General features: G+C 45.1%; 1 pseudogene; it reads right to left on the reverse strand.

Moving 5' to 3' along the window:
- Positions 1-10,373: 10,373 nt before the first annotated feature.
- Positions 10,374-12,690, reverse strand: LOC135571458 (uncharacterized; annotated as a pseudogene).
- Between the last annotated feature and the right edge of the window lie 758 nt (positions 12,691-13,448).

The following is a 13,448-nucleotide window of genomic DNA, read 5'->3' on the forward strand; positions in this document are numbered from 1 at the left end:
GATCGGGAGGACCTCAGGAATGTTCCCGAGGTAGATTTTTGCTTCTAACCCTAACTGTTCTCCCGCTGTCACCCAAAAGCCCCTGCAATTTAGGGCCAGGCTTCATTATGAGCTCAGACCGAGCAAGCTACGGTCTAGCGGGGCATCTCGTTGAACTCGGCACAGCCTAGAGATTATGTTAATGCCATTGCAGGCTCTGAGTGTCTTTAAGCACCGCACTTTGTCACTCCATCCTTGCTGCGTGTGTGTGTGTGTGTGTGTGTGTGTGTGTGTGTGTGTGTGTGTGTGTGTGTGTGTGTATGTGTGTGTGTGTGACAGAGCTTTTCTTTGACATCTGTTGGGAGAAATGACTGATTTACAGTTCATGAGGGTGGCCTAATAACCAATATGAAGTTTTGAAAAGATCAGACCTTTTTAACCCTTCGAAACAGCACCTATGACAACATTTTACGGCACTTCCGGTTTACACAGGAAGCTGAAAGTAAACACATATCCTCCTTGGGGTAGGCACTTATATAATATTGAGTTTTAAGTCTTTATGTTAAGAACCGACCTATTTACAGAGGGTTGAATGAGTGTGTGTTATTTCAGAAAATCACAGAAATCTCGCATAGCTCGGAAACACAATTGAAAAAGATTCATCTGAACAAGCTGCAACTGGATCTGTAACTTAAAAAGAAAAGAAAAACAATTTGACATTGTACGATTTCTCTTAAATTACAATAGATAAATGGCTGGTTCTTTTTTTATTGACACCGTAGGTTCATTTACTTTGATGTGAAGCGGAGAAATTATTGCTCTATTTTCATTTTTGACCTTTAATCATGTTGAGGCCTGGACGCCATCTTGTTCGGGGCCAACTGCCCATTATGCCAAACCTATGCTCACCAAGTTTCTTCTTCGAAGTCTTTTCCGTTTAGGAGATAAGGCCACGTCGTGATTGGTGATGTTTTGTACATTTGCAATATGATTCTACTCGTCCTCTTGTGGGATTTACCGGGACAGCGGAAAAATGACCAAAATTTGAACGTTTTATTAAACGAAAACCGATTGTCCGAGAGACTTCGTTTGATGACTTCCTGGAAGATCCGGCCCTGCTGCACGGCCCGACGCTGTCCTCCAATTTTAGAAATGTTGTCGGACGTCTAGTAAGGGGCCGTACATTTGCAATGTGGACTTTCTCACTAACCATATGGCAAATGTCAAAATGTTCCCTTAGGTATGTGAAGTCCAACCCTAGGTCTGCCGCCGGCCCTACCCAAATCAAATCAAATCAAATCAAATCAAATGTATTTATATAGCCCTTCGTACATCAGCTGATATCTCAAAGTGCTGTACAGAAACCCAGCCTAAAACCCCAAACAGCAAACAATGCAGGTGTAAAAGCACGGTGGCTAGGAAAAACTCCCTAGAAAGACCAAAACCTAGGAAGAAACCTAGAGAGGAACCAGGCTATGTGGGGTGGCCAGTCCTCTTCTGACTGTGCCGGGTAGAGATTATAACAGAACATGACCAAGATGTTCAAATGTTCATAAATGACCAGCATGGTCGAATAATAATAAGGCAGAACAGTTGAAACTGGAGCAGCAGCACAGTCAGGTGGACTGGGGACAGCAAGGAGTCATCATGTCAGGTAGTCCTGGGGCACGGTCCTAGGGCTCAGGTCCTCCGAGAGAGAAAGAAAGAGAGAATTAGAGAGAGCATATGTGGGGTGGCCAGTCCTCTTCTGGCTGTGCCGGGTGGAGATTATAACAGAACGTGGCCAAGATGTTCAAATGTTCATAAATGACCAGCATGGTTGAATAATAGTAAGGCAGAACAGTTGAAACTGGAGCAGCAGCATGGCCAGGTGGACTGGGGACAGCAAGGAGTCATCATGTCAGGTAGTCCTGGGGCATGGTCCAAGGGCTCAGGTCCTCCGAGAGAGAGAAAGAAAGAGATAAGGAGAGAATTAGGGAACGCACACTTAGATTCACACAGGACACCGAATAGGACAGGAGAAGTACTCCAGATATAACAAACTGACCCTAGCCCCCCGACACATAAACTACTGCAGCATAAATACTGGAGGCTGAGACAGGAGGGGTCAGGAGACACTGTGGCCCCATCCGAGGACACCCCCGGACAGGGCCAAACAGGAAGGATATAACCCCACCCACTTTGCCAAAGCACAGCCCCCACACCACTAGAGGGATATCTTCAACCACCAACTTACCATCCTGAGACAAGGCTGAGTATAGCCCACAAAGATCTCCGCCACGGCACAACCCAAGGGGGGCGCCAACCCAGACAGGATGACCACAACAGTGAATCAACCCACTCAGGTGACGCACCCCCTCCAGGGACGGCATGAGAGAGCCCCAGTAAGCCAGTGACTCAGCCCCCGTAATAGGGTTAGAGGCAGAGAGTCCCAGTGGAAAGAGGGGAACCGGCCAGGCAGAGACAGCAAGGGCGGTTCGTTGCTCCAGAGCCTTTCCGTTCACCTTCCCACTCCTGGGCCAGACTACACTCAATCATATGACCCACTGAAGAGATGAGTCTTCAGTAAAGACTTAAAGGTTGAGACCGAGTTTGCGTCTCTGACATGGGTAGGCAGACCGTTCCATAAAAATGGAGCTCTATAGGAGAAAGCCCTGCTTCCAGTTGTTTGCTTAGAAATTCTAGGGACAATTAGGAGGCCTGCGTCTTGTGACCGTAGCGTACGTGTAGGTATGTACGGCAGGACCAAATCAGAGAGATAGGTAGGAGCAAGCCCATGTAATGCTTTGTAGGTTAGCAGTAAAACCTTGAAATCAGCCCTTGCTTTGACAGGAAGCCAGTGTAGAGAGGCTAGCACTGGAGTAATATGATCAAATTTTTGGTTCTAGTCAGGATTCTAGCAGCCGTATTTAGCACTAACTGAAGTTTATTTAGTGCTTTATCCGGGTAGCCGGAAAATAGAGCATTGCAGTAGTCTAACCTAGAAGTGACAAAAGCATGGATTAATTTTTCTGCATCATTTTTGGACAGAAAGTTTCTGATTTTGCAATGTTACGTAGATGGAAAAAAGCTGTCCTCGAAATGGTCTTGATATGTTCTTCAAAAGAGAGATCAGGGTCCAGAGTAACGCCGAGGTCCTTCACAGTTTTATTTGAGACGACTGTACAACCATTAAGATTAATTGTCAGATTCAACAGAAGATCTCTTTGTTTCTTGGGACCTAGAACAAGCATCTCTGTTTTGTCCGAGTTTAATAGTAGAAAGTTTGCAGCCATCCACTTCCTTATGTCTGAAACACATGCTTCTAGCGAGGGCAATTTTGGGGCTTCACCATGTTTCATTGAAATGTACAGCTGTGTGTCATCCGCATAGCAGTGAAAGTTTACATTATGTTTTCGAATAACATCCCCAAGAGGTAAAATATATAGTGAAAACAATAGTGGTCCTAAAACAGAACCTTGAGGAACACCGAAATTTACAGTTGATTTGTCAGAGGACAAACCATTCACAGAGACAAACTGATATCTTTCCGACAGATAAGATCTAAACCAGGCCAGAACATGTCCGTGTAGACCAATTTGGGTTTCCAATCTCTCCAAAAGAATGTGGTGATCGATGGTATCAAAAGCAGCACTAAGGTCTAGGAGCACGAGGACAGATGCAGAGCCTCGGTCCGATGCCATTAAAATGTCATTTACCACCTTCACAAGTGCCGTCTCAGTGCTATGATGGGGTCTAAAACCAGACTGAAGCATTTCGTATACATTGTTTGTCTTCAGGAAGGCAGTGAGTTGCTGCGCAACAGCCTTCTCTAAAATTTTTGAGAGGAATGGAAGATTTGATATAGGCCGATAGTTTTTTATATTTTCTGGGTCAAGGTTTGGCTTTTTCAAGAGAGGCTTTATTACTGCCACTTTTAGTGAGTTTGGTACACATCCAGTGGATAGAGAGCCTTTTATTATGTTCAACATAGGAGGGCCAAGCACAGGAAGCAGCTCTTTCAGTAGTTTAGTTGGAATAGGGTCCAGTATGCAGCTTGAAGGTTTAGAGGCCATGATTATTTTCATCATTGTGTCAAGAGATATAGTACTAAAAGACTTGAGCGTCTCTCTTGATCCTAGGTCCTGGCAGAGTTGTGCAGACTCAGGACAACTGAGGTTTGGAGGAATACGCAGGTTTAAAGAGGAGTCCGTAATTTGCTTTCTAATAATCATAATCTTTTCCTCAAAGAAGTTCATGAATTTATCACTGCTAAAGTGAAAGTCATCCTCTCTTGGGGAATGCTGCTTTTTAGTTAGCTTTGCGACAGTATCAAAAAGGAATTTCGGATTGTTCTTATTTTCCTCAATTAAGTTAATTAACTCAATTAAGTTTTTTTCTACTGTGTTATTGACTTGTTAATTGTTTACTCCATGTGTAACTCTGTGTTGTCTGTTCACACTGCTATGTTTTATCTTGGCCAGGTCGCAGTTGCAAATGAGAACTTGTTCTCAACTAGCCTACCTGGTTAAATAAAGGTGAAATAAAAAATTTTAAAAATAAAAAAATAGAAAAATAGGATGATCGAGCAGCAGTAAGGGCTCTTCGGTACTGCACGGTACCGTCCTTCCAAGCTAGTCGGAAGACTTCCAGTTTGGTGTGGCGCCATTTCCGTTCCAATTTTCTGGAAGCTTGCTTCAGAGCTCGGGTATTTTCTGTGTACCAGGGAGCTAGTTTCTTATTAGACATTTTTTTAGTTTTTAGGGGTGCAACTGCATCTAGGGTATTGCGCAAGGTTAAATTGAGATCCTCAGTTAGGTGCTTAATGGATTTTTGTCCTCTGGCGTCCTTGGGTAGGCAGAGGGAGTCTGGACGGGCATCAAGCAATCTTTGTGTTGTCTGTGAATTTATAGCACGACTTTTGATGTTCCTTGGTTGGGGTCTGAGCAGATTATTTGTTGCAATTGCAAACGTAATAAAATGGTGGTCCGATAGTCCAGGATTATGAGGAAAAACATTAAGATCCACAACATTTATTCCATGGGACAAAACTAGGTCCAGCGTATGACTGTGACAGTGAGTCGGTCCAGAGACATGTTGGACAAAACCCAGTGAGTCGATGATGGCTCCGAAAGCCTTTTGGAGTGGGTCTGTGGACTTTTCCATGTGAATATTAAAGTCACCAAAGATTAGAATATTATCTGCAATGACTACAAGGTCCGATAGGAATTCAGGGAACTCAGTGAGAAACGCTGTATATGGCCCAGGAGGCCTGTAAACAGTAGCTATAAAAAGTGATTGAGTAGGCTGCATAGATTTCATGACTAGAAGCTCAGCTGAGCTGACTACACTGACTGTGCTAGTGGCAGACTCCACTATGCTGGCAGGCTGGCTAACAGCCTGCTGCCTGGCCTGCACCCTATTTCATTGTGGAGCTAGAGGAGTTAGAGCCCTGTCTATGTTGGTAGATAAGATGAGAGCACCCCTCCAGCTAGGATGGAGTCCGTCACTCCTCAGCAGGTCAGGCTTGGTCCTGTTTGTGGGTGAGTCCCAGAAAGAGGGCCAATTATCTACAAATTCTATCTTTTGGGAGGGGCAGAAAACAGTTTTCAACCAGCGATTGAGTTGTGAGACTCTGCTGTAGAGCTCATCACCCCCCCTAACTGGGAGGGGGCCAGAGACAATTACTCGATGCCGACACATCTTTCTAGCTGATATGCACGCAGAAGCTATGTTGCGCTTGGTGATCTCTGACTGTTTCATCCTAACATCGTTGGTGCCGACGTGGATAACAATATCTCTATACTCTCTACACTCGCCAGTTTTAGCTTTAGCCAGCACCATCTTCAGATTAGCCTTAACGTCGGTAGCCCTGCCCCCCGGGTAAACAATGTATGATCGCTGGATGATTCGCTTTAAGTCTAATACTGCGGGTAATGGAGTCGCCAATGACTAGAGTTTTCAATTTGTCAGAGCTAATGGTGGGAAGCTTGGCGTCTCAGACCCCGTAACGGGAGGAGTAGAGACCAGAGAAGACTCGGCCTCTGACACCGACCCGCTGCTTAATGGGGAAAACCGGTTGAAAGTTTCTGTCGGCTGAATGAGCGACACCGGTTGAGCGTTCCTACAGCATTTCCTTCCAGAAACCGTGAGAAAATTGTCCGGCTGCGGGGACTGTGCCAGGGGATTTATACTACTATCTGTACTTACTGGTGGCACAGACGCTGTTTCATCCTTTCCTACACTGAAATTACCCTTGCCTAACGATTGCGTCTGAAACTGGAATTGCAGTACAGCTATCCTCGCCGTAAGGCGAACACAGCGGCTGCAATTAGAAGGCATCATGTTAATGTTACTACTTAGCTTCGGCTGTTGGAGGTCCTGACGAATCGTGTCCAGATAAAGCGTCCGGAGTGAAAAAGTTGAGGAAAAAATAAATAAATATATGAACGGTAATTAAAAAGTGAAAACCGTAAAGTTGTCAGGTAGCAAAATAGGTTGGCAACAAAACGCACAGCAACTCGAAACAAGCCTGCAAGTTGTGACCGGAAATGAAGCTATCCTCTAGAAGCTATGGCCTTACCAAGTGTGGGACTAGCAGTGGCACCTCCACCACCCCTCAACGCTTCGCCCTGGCCACCATCCACAACATCGCAGAATACTACGGTGGAGCTTGTGTCTGTGGCCTCGAAGTAGTGCCTCCTCCCCTAGTCACTCCAAACCCAGCTCTGCAAGTGTCAGCAAGCCACAGCCAAACCACACTGCACCTGCCAAGCAGAAAGCCCCAGCCCCAGCATTACCTATTAGTTGTGGTATTAGTACGGTCAACGGTCAAGGTTAGGCTTGCACAGATCGGGAGGACCACAGGAACGTACCTGAGGTCGAATTGTGCCTCTCACCCTAACGGTTCTCTCACTGTCACCCAAAAGTAAATTAAATGTAGGGCCAGGCTTAATTTTGGGCCTACGGTCAAGCGGGGCATCTCGTTGAACTCTGCACGGCCTTGAGAATATGGAAATGCCATCGCAGGCTCTGTGTGTCTTTAAGCACCGCACTTTGTCACTCCATCCTTGCTGTGTTTGTGTGTGTGTGTGTGTGTGTGTGTGTGTGTGTGTGTGTGTGTGTGTGTGTGTGTGTGTGTGTGTGTGTGTGTGTGTGTGTGTGTGTGTGTGTGTGTGTGTGTGTGTGTGTGTGTGTGTGTGTGTGTGTGTGTGTGACAGAGCTTTTCTTTGACATCTGTTGGGAGAAATGACTGATTTACAGTTCATGAGGGTTGCCTAATAACCAATATGAAGTTTTGAAAAGATCAGACCTTTTTAACCCTTCGAAACAGCACCTATGACAACATTTTACGGCACTTCCGGTTTACACAGGAAGCTGAAAGTAAACACATATCCTCCTTGGGGTAGGCACTTATATAATATTGAGTTTTAAGTCTTTATGTTAAGAACCGACCTATTTACAGAGGGTTGAATGAGTGTGTGTTATTTCAGAAAATCACAGAAATCTCGCATAGCTCGGAAACACAATTTAAAAAGATTCATCTGAACAAGCTGCAACTGGATCTGTAACTTAAAAAGAAAAGAAAAACAATTTGACATTGTACGATTTCTCTTAAATTACAATAGATAAATGGCTGGTTCTTTTTTTATTGACACCGTAGGTTCATTTACTTTGATGTGAAGCGGAGAAATTATTGCTCTATTTTCATTTTTGACCTTTAATCATGTTGAGGCCTGGACGCCATCTTGTTCGGGGCCAACTGCCCATTATGCCAAACCTATGCTCACCAAGTTTCTTCTTGAAGTCTTTTCCGTTTAGGAGATAAGGCCACGTCGTGATTGGTGATGTTTTGTACATTTGCAATATGATTCTACTCGTCCTCTTGTGGGATTTACCGGGACAGCGGAAAAATGACCAAAATTTGAACGTTTTATTAAACGAAAACCGAATGTCCGAGAGACTTCGTTTGATGACTTCCTGGAAGATCCGGCCCTGCTGCACGGCCAGACGCTGTCCTCCAATTTTAGAAATGTTGTCGGACGTCTAGTAAGGGGCCGTACATTTGCAATGTGGACTTTCTCACTAACCATATGGCAAATGTCAAAATGTTCCCTTAAGGTAAGTGAAGTCCAACCCTAGGTCTGCCACCGGCCCTACCCAAAGCCTCTCCTCTAGAAGCTATGGCCTTACCAAGTGTGGCACCTCCACCACACCTCAACGCTTCGCCCTGGCCACCATCCACAACATCGCAGAATACTACGGTGGAGCTTGTGTCTGTCGCCTCGAAGTAGTGCCTCCTCCCCTAGCCACTCCAAACCCAGCTCTGCAAGTGTCAGCAAGCCACAGCCAAACCACACTGCACCTGCCAAGCAGAAAGCCCCAGCCCCAGCATTACCTATTAGTTGTGGTATTAGTAAACACAATTGGCCCAGCGTCGTCCGGGTTAGGGGAGTGTTTGGCTGGGGTAGGCCATCATTGTAAATAAGAATTTGTTCTTAACTGACTTGCTTAATTAAATAAATGTAAAATAAAATGAAATAAAAAGTAGAACACCAGACCAGAACATTTCTGACCTGCAAGAAATGAATGCAAATTAGAAAGAATTGTTTATTTCCTTTTGTTTATTGTCTATTCCATTTGCTTTGGCAGTGTAAACATATGTTTCCCATGCCAATAAAGCCAATAAGTACGTTGTATGCTTATTATGATGATGAAATATCATGGGTGAAGCAGATTGTTGAATGGCCTGACGAATAGAGAAGAGAGTGTTGTTTCCCATTAGAGAGAACAGAAGAGTCACCTCCATCCTTTATTAATTAATAGAACTCATTTTCAGTATGATTTAAGACACCTTTCTCCTCTTCCTGCAAATCTACCCTCTGTCTAAAGGTCCTGTCAACAAGATCGTTTCTGCTGATGCCAATGAAAGATTTATTTGTATTTTATTTTATATTTCTGTATTCTGCGTGAACGTAATTTTTCTCTTTATTTTTCTTTCTTGTGAATGTTGCCAGGCGTTATGGAAAAAGAGAGGAAAGGAAACAGCTCCTAAAAAAATGTGTCATGTGTCTGATAAGACGTGAGGGTGAAAGTGTGACAATGTGACAGATATCCTCATCATGGATAGGGGGCCTGATGGCACACACTGGCTCCTCCTGCTCACACGCTTCCAGCAGGGGACAGTAATGATCCCCATCAATCAGATTGACACCTACCAGACTGGTGGGGAAGAGCAAGAGAGAAAAAGTGTCCTGTGTCTCCATATGGAGCATACCTGGTGATGTTTGATTCAGTTTGGTCAAGCAGGCACAAACAAGCAGTTAGTGACATTCTGGGTACAAGGTTTGCAAGGTGAAATTCCATTATAGAACCCACACATGCAAATACTCCAATGACAATGCTGCTATTCCTGTGTCCTTTCTGACAGTCATATTATTAGATGTATATTGGCTATGCTAACATAAGATATGAGGCAAGATGTACCACTCATTTTGAAACATGGAGCTGAGCTCAGTAACAGGAATGTTTGGCCTGATACCGACGAGACGGCCTTTCGGGAGGGCAGAGAACTGGCAGAGTGGTACCAGAAAAACATCTATCCTTCAACGTGAGCAAGACTAAGGAGCTGATCGTGGACTACAGGAAAAAGCGGGCCGAACAAGCCCCTATTAACGGGCCTGTAATGGAGCAGGCCGAGAGTTAAGTACCTTGGTGTCCACGTCGACAAAGAACTCTCATGGGTCAAACATACCAAGACAGTCGTGAAGAGGATACGACAACCCCCCCCAAGAGACTGACAAGAATTGTCATGGGTCCCCAGAAGGCTTTACAGCTGCACCATCAAGAGCCTCCTGATCAGTTGCAGTCCAAGTTAAACTTCTGCTACCGCACGGTAAGCGGTTCGGAGTGCCAGGTCTAGGACCAAAGGCTCCTCAACAGCTTAATGGCATCTCAAGCTATAAGACTGCTGAACAATTCATTTTAAAAAATGAAAGGGGCTTGCAAGTAAACATTATGGCAAAATTCACACTTGTAGTCAGCGTATGTGACAAGTAGTTTGTCATTTTCTGGATGATCAGACAATGGAAAAAAAAACGTTCATTTACTTTTTTGGAGAGGGGGGGGGGGGGGTTAATGAAATACTTCAGAGAACTTTCAGGAGGGTTTAGTGAGATAGAAAGCAAGTGCATTAGAGTCACCATTAATATTAAGGGCATCAGGCCCAAAACTCTGATTCAGGCTCATTGATTGCAGAGGTCCAGTGATGCAAAAGATCCTGTCAAATGCCAGAGAGCCAACATTTCTTCTACTGGAACAAGCAACCTAACTACCACAACACTGACATCCCTTTGAAGGCATTCAAAACATTTGAAAACAATTAAATAGATAAAGACTAATATGTATTAGTACATTTTATTTAAAACAATTGAAGTAGAGAAGTCCTGACAACACTTCCAGGTCACAGCACCTAGAAGACAAAAAGATTAGTAACAAGCATACATGAATGCAAAGACAGGTGCCAAGGCTGCATTTACACAGGCAGCCAAATTCTGATCTTTTGACTACGCCAATCGCAAAAAGATCAATGAACTGCCTATGTAAAGCTAAACAGCCCAAATGGCATAAAAATACAGAGAAACTGAAATCTCACCTCAACTGGTGGCTACAGATCCCACTTCGTCATGTTCTGGACTCCCTAAAGCTCTGGACTCAATTTAGGTTGTGCTAGGGCCTTTCTGCTTGGCAGATAGTGGTTTGGCTGTGGCTTGCTGACACTTGAAGAGCTGGGTTGAGTGGCTAGGGAGGCACTACTCCTACCGAGTAGGGTCTATGAGCCGGTGGATTGTAGATCCGCCGTACAATTCTGGGATGCTGTGCATGGTCAGGGCAAAGCGGCGAGGGTTGATCGAGCTGGCACTGCTGGTCCTGCTCTGGGTAGGGCCATAGCTGCTAGACAAGAGGCTCTGGGTGGGACGTCTGGCAGAGCTAGTGTTGGACTTCACTGCATTGAACAAATAGCTGGGCTGATAGCGTTGACTGGGGACAGGTTTAGAGCCACTTGGCTTCTGGGCTGTGGCAGGAGCATTCTGGATGAATGTTGAAGAACTGGCAGCCTGGGTAGAACTGAAGAGGCTGGAGACTGGCCCACTACTGGCAGCATAGCTGGGCTGGTAGCTCCCCCACTGAGCAGACATTTGTCCGTACTTCCCTTGGGCAGGTTTTGCAAGGAGATTCTGGCTGTATGTTGAACCCCTTCCACCTTGGTTAGAGGTAAACAGGCTTTGGCTTGGTGTTGCACCAAGGTCAGAGCCAGGCTTGTAGGCGCCATAGGAGTTTCCACTAGCTGTAGAGCTGGGCGAAAAGACTGGAGCGAGAGGCCAGGCTAGAAGTGGGCATGCCGCGACTTGAGGTAGAGGCTCCATCTATTCTCTGGCCAGAGGTTTGGGCATATTGATTGGAAGTTGAAACACTTCTACTGGCAGAGTTGCTCTGGTATTGCATGACATCTTGGGAGAAGCTAGGCTTGTAGGCGTTTGTTGCACTCCCACCTTCAGTAGAACCAAAACGCAGAGGACCTGGTCTAAATGAAGTTTGTGAAGAACCACTTGAGGGAACTTCACAGTCAGGAGTGGAAATTGACCGGGCAGAGATCTCCATTGGTCCCTTGAAAGCCAGGGAAGGGAAGCTGCTCCCTTGCTTCAGGTCCTGGACATAGTGGGTGAGGGAGGTGGTGTGGGTGGCAGTTTGACCATAGAGGCTGGGGGCTCCTCTACTCAGAGTCTGGCCTTGGTTGGGTTGTCTGGAGGTGGAGAACTTGAATTCACTCTGGGTAGAGCCATAGTTAGGAGTAGATGGTTTCAGGTTAGAGGCAGTTCTACTCTGGACATTAAACACAACATCAGGATTCTGGACTAGTCCAGAGCTGCCGGAGTGAGGCTGTACAGTACGAAGAGTGTTGGCCTGGATTCTCTTTACCTCCCAACTTGAAACTGGCCTTAATGCACTGGGGTCAGTGACACTTTGACCATAGGTTCTGCTGGCCTTGGTTTGATGCTTGTTGTGGCTGACAGAGGATCCACTGGCTATAGAACCAGAGAGGCTAATGTCAGTATTCTTGGCACGGGTCCTCTTACCCTTTGTCTGGGCGGAGGTAAAGCTGCTGGGGATAGATCCAGAGCCCCTTGGGGCTGGCTGGAGGGAGCTTGGAGCAAAGCCTCCGAGTGTGTTGTATCCAGTCCCGCGGTAAGTAGCTTCACTCTGGACCGAACCAGAAGTGTGAGAGGCCGGTCTGAATTGATCCTGGGGATAGCTGCCACCTGTTTGCCTCTGCTCAACTTCCATTCTGGAAGAGCCAGAAAACCCATAGCCTCTTAGTCTCTGGGCATCTAAACAGAAGGGAAGTTATAGATTCAGTGCCAAACTTGAAGGTTGGTCTGACAAAAGTGACAACGTTTTGTGTTCATGCCTTACCACGTGGAGCCCATGTAAAACTTGAGTGTTCTGCAAACAATGAGCAAAGGAACACAATCCTGTCAAGAAAAGAAGTTGCCATTACACATCCACATTCCAAATACAAGCAGCAACCTTGCAGTTGACCTGAAACACATTGGTCAAAGAATCTTACCCCAAATTAATTCCAAAAGCCATATCAAAGCCTTAACCCACCAACAGCCCAGACAAAGCAATTAGTAGCTCAGTGCCTTACTGCCATGCTTAGTTGACGTACCAGCTTGGTGTGTATTTATTGCCTGAACCTGCAGTTGCCATCCAATCACTGGCTTATTGATTGATCATTCTCAGCTGTATGTCTTTGTGGAGCGGACAGATTTTAAAACAACCAAGGTGAGGACAGAGGACGCGAAGAGTTAAGGAAAGACTTTTGAAATTCACACAAAGAGGGCTAACGTTATGACACCACAATGACATGCAGATGAACATGATCAATCAATCAAACAGTGATGACAACTGGCTGTTCAGGTTATAAATATACACTCAGCTGATATATCAACAACTCAAGGCAGTAAGGCAGCGTTTACACAGGCAGCACAATTCTGATCTTGTTTTTCACTAATTAGTCTTTTGACCAATCAGATCTGCTCTGAAAAAGAGCTGATTTGAAAAGATCTGATGTGATTGGTCAAAAGACAAATGAGTAAAAAAAGGATCTGAATTGGTCTGCCTGTGTAAAAGCAGCCTAAGTTAGCGAGCTGGCAGCTATTGCGTTGTCTCCTCTGTGGATTCTGTAGAACTTCATTTAAATATAGCTTTTGGAATACATTTTGGTTGCAATGTTTGGGGAAAAAGTGTTTCATACCTAATGAAAAGTTGCTGCTTGTGAAATATGTTGTGTAATTTCTCTCTTGGCTTTGACGTGATTTAACTTGTACAATGTATTCTCTTGACAGGGGATTTGTTTGTTTTGTTTATTGTTTGCAAAAATTCAAATCAAATTTTATTGGTCACATACACATTGTTAGCAGATGTTA

Source organism: Oncorhynchus nerka, linkage group LG4 (assembly GCF_034236695.1).
Source record: "Oncorhynchus nerka isolate Pitt River linkage group LG4, Oner_Uvic_2.0, whole genome shotgun sequence".
NCBI classification, from domain to species: domain Eukaryota; kingdom Metazoa; phylum Chordata; class Actinopteri; order Salmoniformes; family Salmonidae; genus Oncorhynchus; species Oncorhynchus nerka.